The sequence below is a fragment of the Penaeus japonicus genome, unplaced genomic scaffold (assembly GCF_977035675.1).
Source record: "Penaeus japonicus unplaced genomic scaffold, GWHDUDI00000001_assembly GWHDUDI00000030, whole genome shotgun sequence".
Taxonomy (NCBI): Eukaryota; Metazoa; Arthropoda; class Malacostraca; order Decapoda; family Penaeidae; genus Penaeus; species Penaeus japonicus.
Window position 1 is genome coordinate 15,497,199 of NW_028234432.1, and position 10,000 is coordinate 15,507,198.

General features: G+C 41.9%; 1 protein-coding gene across 8 annotated transcripts in view; it reads right to left on the reverse strand.

Moving 5' to 3' along the window:
• The window catches only part of LOC122253304 (uncharacterized), a 91,572-nt gene extending 85,714 nt beyond the window's left edge, over positions 1–5,858 (reverse strand). For 5 of the 8 annotated variants that reach the window (XM_043016257.2, XM_043016254.2, XM_043016255.2 and 2 more), the window contains exon 1: positions 5,634–5,858. The gene's annotated coding sequence lies outside the window, so the exon portion shown is untranslated. Of the gene's footprint in view, positions 1–3,746; positions 3,886–5,633 lie in introns of those variants that run through there. The other 3 variants (XM_043016261.2, XM_043016260.2, XM_086555146.1) reach the window with 2 other exon arrangements.
• Between the last annotated feature and the right edge of the window lie 4,142 nt (positions 5,859–10,000).

Below are 10,000 nucleotides of genomic sequence, written 5' to 3' on the forward strand. Positions count from 1 at the left end.
GTTTTGTGTAGTTGCATCAAATCTAATAAGTATTGCAAACTGTTATTTTTTCTTTTGCTACCCAACATATTCGTCTTTCAACATTATCAAATCTATTTCTTTATAAAGTTAGAAGCAAAGGCTTAAAAAAATACAATTTATCTAAATATGATGCTACTTATCCACTCTATCTTATAGACAGTTATATTTGATGAAGCAGCATTAAGTGTTATTAAGGGAAATTCTAAAAACAATTAGTAATAAATAATTAAATTCCAAGGGCAAATACTGAAGGCATCTTGCGTCTGAATCTAATTGGTCTTGCTCACCCAGCCCAAGAACCAATCACGAGAGAGCATGATGCGCACTTGGCAAAGCCTGTGCTGCAAACCCCAAAGTGTAAGGTCGCACACATTAATAGTCACCGTGCTACATGATCGGACGTGCCTCAATTCACGATTCAGCCTTCCCAAAAAAGCCAAGTCAAAATAAGGGACAATTCCAAAAGATATATCAAATTTCTCAAACAGAATCTTAGAAAGGTGCACTAGTTTCTTTCAGCCTAACTAATATAAAGTATGGGCACTATTACAAATCTATGGCAGTCTCATCTAATAACTGGACTCATTTCCACTAACTAGACTAAAGGAATGTCAGGTCATTTAAAACCAAGTGAAGTGACTTTATTTTACATTAGCGTCCAGATGACTTTAGTAAACATTTCAAGTAGTGCACTTGAATTTATTCATAATCATATCACATTTCTGAACAACTCTTATTTTTATTACCTCAAGAAAATGGGAACACAACTTCAGCTTTCAGGAAAAGGAATGACTAAAATTAACTGCCTGGTCTGGGAGTCTTGGAGGTCCTTTGGCTTCTGTTGGCTACTTTAGAGAGATCATGGACAAAGCTACTATCTACTGAGTAACCCTTTACTCATTCCATGTATATGTGATATTGTATTTCATAAACTGACTCTCTAACTAAATTCAGGAATTCTAATCATATATTTACAAAAATGTATATATATATATAAGAAATAATGGAAAAAAATGCCTTGTTATTCATTAAATGTTTACAAAAATGGAGCTATACCATTGAAAAGATATACCTTTAGCCTAAAATTAATAAACTTAAAACTGAACAAAAGCAATATCAACTGTACGGTTCCTTAAAAAAATATAGAAAAGATAAAAAAAAATCTGACAATAGAAAAGCGTCAAATTTTCCGGCCGGTGGTTCCTCAGCAGCCACTCTAAAAATACCTGCAGCAACTTCAGTGTGACCCGCCTTGTGCATACGATCACATGACACACCAAATCCAGACATAGCTGAGAATATCATGCGCAATGCACTGCCCTACTCTAATGCGCACCACTCCCATGGGCTGCTTTCCAAAGAAGGATGGCCATGACAAAGCGATAGATCTATATAGACAAGTTTATACAACCAGAAAAAGCCATGTCCAGTGAGTGACAGAGGCATATTTCACAGTGCATACTTTGGTCAAACATGATAAGATAAATGACACAAAACAAGTTGACAGTTGTTGTATCATGCATGATAAATGTTAAAGAATAAATTACATATTTTGTTTCATTGGGCAGTTATCAAAAACAGTATCAAATGATTAAGGGTTAAGATTTAGAACTTACATTTTTTTCCAGTACCAAGAGATAAATAATATCCAATGACCTATCATATAATACTTATGAAATATGGTGCAAGCTAAACTTATGCTAATAAAGGCCTATAAACATAAAACGATTAAACCTATCATCAGTGACAACAGCATAACAAACATTACAATAACAACAATGAGATATAATAACAAAAAACACCATTTAGAAATTCTTCTTTCCTATATCTCTCTCCACTAACATATCCTAACAGCCATTAAATTATATCGGATTCTCCACAAAGTGGTAATAACAATTTCCAACATCCCAGTCCTCCCATCATGGCGCGGAACTTTCTGATCTGACAGCCAACCGTAAGTCACTTTCACGACACGGTTGCCTTCACATAATTCAATTTCCTCTTTGTACCTGGAAAACTACATGCACGTTCACTGTCATCGTATCTAAAGCTCAATTCCATAAAGCTAACTCGAGGCCAAGGATATATTTAGTCAAGTACTCCTCTCCTCCTGGTCCTGTTGGTAAACAAACCAGAGAATTCGTATTCGCTTCATATTCGACAAACTTGAACTCGGCCACAACAATAACTACACTCAAAAATCTATCCATAACCATTTATCCAGAAGTTCCCCGGAGAAAAGATCTGACAAAGTATCCCAAAGACAGAAATCCAACACAATAAACTTATTTTTAAAATCCCTACAAAATTGTTCGAACACTTAGTCAGAGTTCCCGCGAAAATAAGAACTACTGAAACTCTGAGAGCACCCAAGTCACGTGACCCAGCCGCGTCCGAAAGCGTGGACGTCCCGGCATGGTTCCTCTCTCCCGCTGTGTTCGAGCGTTTCGCTTTGCGCGCAATAAGCCAGCACCGGAAGTGCTAGTTGGTAAATACGTCATGTTTTATCTTTTCCTTTTACTTCCGTAACGGTAATCACTAGAAGTGAAGAGGCCTGATAGCAAAGTTAAAACTTAGAAACCCGCTTGTTCACACACTACTGATGATGTCACTCCGAAAGTATGTTGTCTGTGGATCATACCTGATTCATGTTTTATTTTCCAAGAAATTGGATGTCCTTAAATATACATATTTAATTTCCCATGTCATCCACGTTAAAATGAAGAGTTATGGCTATACTGTTACAACGTTGTACTGGATGCAACATACGTTGACATTATAATTACAGTTATTTACAAAACAATACACCTCCCACTCTATCTTTTAAGCTCTTTCAAACTGTCTGTCTCTCTCCGCCTTCTTAAACACACACATACATATATACACACACATAAACAAAAACAAACAAACAAACAAACAAACAAACAAACAAACAAACACACACACACACACACACACACACACACACACACACACACACACACACAAACACACAAACACACAAACACACAAACACACAAACACACAATAACACACAATAACACATACACACAATAACACACACAGTAAAACACGTACACACATACACAATAGCACATACGCACATACATAATAACACGTATACAGACAATAACACCCACCAACATATTAACACACATAATAACACACACACACAATAACACACATACACACAATAACACACATACGTACAATAACACACATACATACAATAACACATAAACAAAATAGCAATAACAATCACTCACAACCCAATCTCACACACACACACACACACACACACACACACACACACACACACACACACACACACACACACACACACACACACACACACACACACACACACACACACACACACACACACACACACATACACATACACATACACATACACATACACACACACACACACACACACACACACACACACACACACACACAAAATGATCCATTGTAAAACGCACATCTACATGCACACACTCGTCCCCCAATCTTGCCCGCACACGTGCATTACTGTTTGTGGAGTGTTGGCTCCCCGGTGCGAGGGCAAAAGATTGAGGCGGGTCGGGGCAGCTGGAGTCCAGCTACAGACAGTTGGTAAAGCAAAAGGCTACAGAGAGTCTTCCCTCAGGTAGCGACACCTGGTAACACGAGCCATCTGCCAAACTTTGCCCCAAGCTCGTGTCATGTTGTAAAAGCCTTACCCTGGTGTTTGTGGTATGGCATTTCTTGCAACTGATACCAGTTCGAATGCAGTCTGGTTATCCTGGCGAGGTATCCCTTCTTGAGCCGCGGCGGCGTTCACACGAGCATCACTTTGCCACCACAAAAACGTTCTCTCGTATCACTGGTATCTCGCACACAAACACACACACGAAGCTCCCCTGTTGCTACGGGATGACGTCACTGGGCACCGCTACAGAGCCTTGCACTGAACAAACAATCGAAAAAATAACACTGCATGCGTGTATCACAAATGAACGTTCTAGAATCTACACGGGGATCACTGATTTGTTTTGCGCGCTGTGTAATCGCGGACCACTGCTTCACCTTCACCGTTTTTAAAGTGGGTGTGTTAGTCAGGGCGAGCGAAGCCTCTTTGCCTGTACGTTTTATGCATCCCTTGCAATTGCAAACCGCGACACGAGCAATGTTCACTGGGTTCTCCCAACACGGCCTACACAAATTAGAAATCAATATGCCCCTTCGCTGTCTCTCTCCCTCCCACTCACACAACGATATTTCAAATCTGCCAACGCCATTAAAATCGATATATGCCCGTGAATGTTTTATGGTGTCCCTCCAGCAAGCACACACTAACGCCGTGTCAAGTCGTTGTGTCACACTCGCAAAGACACACAAACCAACACACTCACAAGCGCGCACACGATACGCCGCCAATGCTTGTTCCTCGACGCGAACTCCAAACGCACTGACACTCCACTCTTCCTTCCTCTCTTTCTCTTTCTCCCTCTTCGATAGCTTTAACCCGTGGACGAAACGCGCCGTGGGACGTTAGGAAAGAAAGGTGGGAGATGTGAGTGAACCTGGCCCGGACAGATGACTTGAATTTCGCGCCAAACGAACCCTCAGGAACCCAAATTTCGCCGGGTGTCAGTTCCTCCTTTAATTCGGCCTTCGTCGCCTCCGTCAGCTCGACAGGCCTCGTTCTCTCTCGGAGTGAGAGAACGGGGCTACGCCTCCGACCCCCGGGCCCGAAAAAGGATAAAACAATTCTTGTCAAACGGAAATCAAAGAGAGAGAGAAATATCCGCGTTTATTGCGTCTGTTCGGCCAGGAGAGCTCTGGCATCTCCTTTCCAGAATGCTTCGCGTCGCCTCCAACAATGTTTCGCGTCCGTATGCATTTCCTCTTGCCTGTGACTCCGCGTTGCATATGGGAGCAAATCAACGACATTCTCCCCTTGTCGTTCCCTCCATAATCCGAGTCGAAACGGACCTGACAAGCTCCTCCAGACGAGAGAGAAATGAGTGATAATAAACGAAAGCCCGCCAACAGTGCGCGCGCGAACCCTGGCCGCCGCCAACTGTTGGCCGACACAAGCCAAGTTTGGCTTCAAATCGATGAGGCAAATGTCCTCACAAGCGGATTTCCGTTTATTTAAAATCATAATAAAGTAGCATGTACTTTTAGCGCTTCATTCTGAAGCTTTAGTGATCTTCCTTGGAGCTTTTGTAATTTTCCTTGGATCTTAAAATCACATGGAATGAGTCCACGAACACTCCCTCAACTATAATTTCACTTTACAACCGAAATACACACATAAATATATCAAATACATATCTAAAATGAATCATTACATCTGGGCGACGCCGTTCACTAGCAAACACTGACGCGCCTTAAAGAAATACACTGAAAACACCACAGCGCGACGCCATTTTTCACAACACTTTGTACCTCCCTCGTCATCATGTCCTATTTTGAAGCAGATATTTAAATTCTATATGCACACCAATCCATCAGATTGATAAATTTACTCATGTCGGTGTATATAATCAACATAGAGTACCACCGACGAACCAAACTGAGCCTTAAAATAAGCCCAACCAACCAGGATCCACCAAGCTTACCCGTCCAAAGTGATGCGATGCAAGCACCTGCACTTCTTCCTCTATTTTTCCACCTTAATATTCAATCCACCACATCCTTAGATTTCTAACACAATCGCTGTAATATCTAATTGCTTGTAGTCAACAATTATCACTGCTAGACTGAGTGTATCCGCGATAAATCACAAAAATGTCACGACATCACTCACACACAACAAAGAGCAGAGACATTACAAAATGGCTGCCGCGCACACCCCGGGCTTCGGGCGAGACACAAAAAATTATCTTCGCTCTAAACACGCCTGCGATTCGCCACTTAACACTCTGCGCTTGGAGATTCTGTGCGTTACCTCTTCGCTTTTGAGCCCGAGGTGTTGTCTCGATGCATTAAAGTATATTAATTATATCAATAGGTGCATCTATTAAAACAATGGCCAAAATCGGCTGTATTTAAGCAGCCGCTCCGTTTTCTTTGATGTGGAGACGAGTGACTCGTGATTGGTCGACGCGCCCGACAAGCTGTCAATGGGTCAATGACGTATTTATGACGTCACTGCACAACGCAGGAGATGAGGTGCACGTGGGAACGATATGCCAACAAGACGTAGCACCCAGCCGAGGAACATGTTTTGCTAATTATGTTAATGCAGGCTGTGTTAACTGGCCCGAGGAGTTAATTGGGTCAATGTTCACTCATTTACACCATCTTCTCATCTGACAGCGGGGCGCGCGCGTGGCTTGTGATCTCGTCTATTATTACTCCTTCAAGGGTGTGTAGTTAATGTCGCACCACGAAAGCACGCAATGGGTTTCTTATGATAGCTTGCCAAGTTTCATGACGCCTGTGTTGAACTTTGCTTGCTACTAACCTAGGGCTAACAAGTTTAGCCTTTTGGCATCCATTGCATGAATACACACCTCTGTCAGAAACTAGGTTGGATTTACGGGAAAGACTATGTGCTACAGCCCAAAAGCAGTTTATTAGAAGTCTTGATTATTGGCTCCAGGAGAGTGATGAGATCCACAGGGGTGGCGAGGGGCTGGGAGAGTGATAGGGGCTAGATTAGGGTGTTCCACCGGATGGTGTTAACGCCCACAGGTTAAAGCGCTCGAGAGTATTATGAGGCATACGTAGGTGTTGAGGCCCACTGGGTAGTGAGTGCCTCGGGTGACGTGCTCTGCTGAGTGAAGAGGCCCACAGGGTACCCAGCTTCTTGGATGTTTTATGTGACAGATTAAGCGATATTCCTGTCGCAACAAATACGTAAGCACATGGAGATGAATGCGCTAACAATAGATATAAATATATATGTCGTGTGGTTTTGATATGGGTCATATGTACATCTGGAGGAGTATTTTGGTTTACATTTGAATCGGTTGTTTCTCACACAAAACCATAATATTGTACCACCGACTACCATTCATTAATAACTGATGGCATAACAACCATAAATGGATGTTGCAAGATGTCAAGATAACGTGTGTGTGTGTGTGTGTGTGTGTATGTGTGTATATATATGTGTATATATATATATATATATATATATATATATATATATATATATGTATGTATGTATGTATACACACACACACACACACACACACACACACACACACATACATACATACATACATACATACATACATACATACATACATACATACATACATACATACATACATACATACACACACACACACACACACACACACACACACACATATATATATATATATATATATATATATATATATATATATATATATATATATATATATGCACCATGTATCAACATATCCATAGGTTAATAACAAGTCCGTATTAGTAAAAGTTTCACCGAGTCATTGCACTATATGACAATGCTTATCACTCATAAGCTTGATCTTCAAGGCAGAAAAGAAAAGAACAGAAAAAACGACCAACCAAATCTTCCATTCGCAGGAATGAGAACGAGGCAAGTGATAATCGATGGCCTGTGGGCGAGGCTGTCACCATCATCTCGGGCTGTCCTAGAAATTTTATCGGTGACGAAGGAGGTGCGAGGGAGTGCAGATTGTGAAAGAGTGATTATCCGATTGGCACAGGTGTTGACAGGGGGCACGGCATGACTGAGCGTTAGTCTATGAGGAGGAATTGTAGGTCGTTACGACTCCTGTCAACGGCCAGCAATGTGATCGTTAGAGCGTCAGTAGTTCTTGTGACGGTCGCTTATGCATCACACTTCAACGTCAAGAGCTGTTGGGGGTGTCACTTGACGCCTGATGTGTATCTGTGGGTTGTTTTGTATAGTGTTTCATGTATCGCAGTGCATTTTGACGCTGACTCTTATTCTTATTTGTAAGGGTGTTCGTGCGGAGAGACGGGATTGCATCACATTTGCAACAATGCTAGTCGCGCTAATTTCTAACAAAAATAAGTTGTATAGGTAATGATTCCTTATTCTACCAACGATGCTTTGGTAACAACTGATAATCTAATGCTTGCCAAATTACCCATGGAATCTTATCAAAATGGGGGTCATTATTCCATTAACAATAAGATTAGTAAACACAAATGTGTCAGTACTGGTCTCGTCAAACTAGTACCAAGATAAGTTATCTTGGGTGACAGCGGACGTATCACTGCAAAGAGATAGATACTAGGGCCCGGAACTTCCCGATAACAGCTCGATAAACTGGTGCAATTCGTCAGCTTATGAATAATTAGATGTAAAAAGGCCAGCATTTCGACTACATTTGCATTCATTTATCATATTAAATTATATTTTTATCCTTCTTCTTTTCATGGGCTACACAATGTATTGCCTTTCATTGAAATACAGAATAGTTATTATGAATGGGAAATGTAGCTCAGTTTGGCAGTGTACAAAGTATGTTGACAAACATCACGATGCAGTGAACGCGACTGAAGGTGCCAGTGTAGCCTAGCAGAGTCAAGATCTGATGATACTGCATATTTTGTTGATAGTTCTCTTATAATGTGACTTATGACTTGACTTTGACCTCATGGTTTGATTGTTGTCACGAGGGTTTTGGTTGTGACGTGATGGTCCGATTGTGGCGTGATGGCGTGTGACGTCACACAGCAAGGATTCAGGAGTGATCGAGTTCCGTGGTTGTCATATACGAGCGTGGCGCGGTTTGCGTTGGTATCAGTGACTGCCGTTTAATAATTCAGTCTTCCTTCTTATCGGTGTAATCACTCACACCGCTGACATGCAGTGGGGGTCAAGGAGAGAGGTCTGAGCGAACTCATACAAGGTCGTCGAGATGCAGGGTGCCATAACGGTGCGATGATGACGTGCTCGTGACGTGGCAATGACGTCACTACTTATCGGTGACGTAACGGGGAGATAATGTCGGAGTGGCGGCACATAATAACACTCCGGCCGCGGTGATGTACGCGTGTGCTGCCCGTGACGTCACCAGGGAACTCCAGGCGTTTCTCAGAGACCGCAGTGTCAAAGAAGAAACCAGAGAGCTTCCTTCTTTGCTCTTAGGAACACGATCAAGTTTAGTGAGAGAGCGGTCGGTTCCCAACGTCGGTGAAGTTTGCTTAGTCTTACGTGCTTCAACTGGAGTATGAAACAGCGTTACTCAAGGAAGAATATTTGTAATGGTATTAAGTAGTTTCCAAATTAAAGAATGTATGTACAAGAAGAGGAAGATCACGTCAATTTGCTGTTGTTTTGAAAGAGGATGTATCTTTAATGTCCCGAAATTCAGATCATCATATGTCAGGGAACGTAATATTAAATTTTAATGTTCATGTTCCGCGTAATGGTGGTGGGTTTATCATAATTAGGCTTTAAGTAATTGATTTTGAGGCTGCGCTGATGTAGTCACGGTAAAATCATTACTGCACCTATGGCATTGCTAGTACTACTACATTTGTAATGATGTGATGACAATTCTGTTACTAGGGAAACCTCATGTGATAATAAAGCCATTACTTTGGACAGTTAAATTTATTCAACGCGTCATTCCACACGTGAATGTTCCCATCACCGCCTTGGTTTTGCCATAGCAACGATATCATTTTCATGACGCTACCGTCTTCCTTGGTCTCGTGATTTCGTCTTCGGAAGGTGGGAACTTGGCCATTGTGGTCCTTATGAGGTACTATTGAATGGTGTCGTCATCGCGAGGAGCCAAGCCGCCATTGGTGCGTTGGCCTGGTGACGTCACACCCAGGGTCATTACTGCTATTGTAGTGCTTCTGAGACCGAAACTTTAGATGGCACTTTAAATGAAGCCCCGAGGAACCACAGACTCGAACCCTACACACCTTTATTGAACGACAACCCAATATCTTTAACTCAAATGTGAGCAAATGATAGCAATAGAGAGAACAAGAAGAAAGACACACAGCCACACAAGCGCGCGCG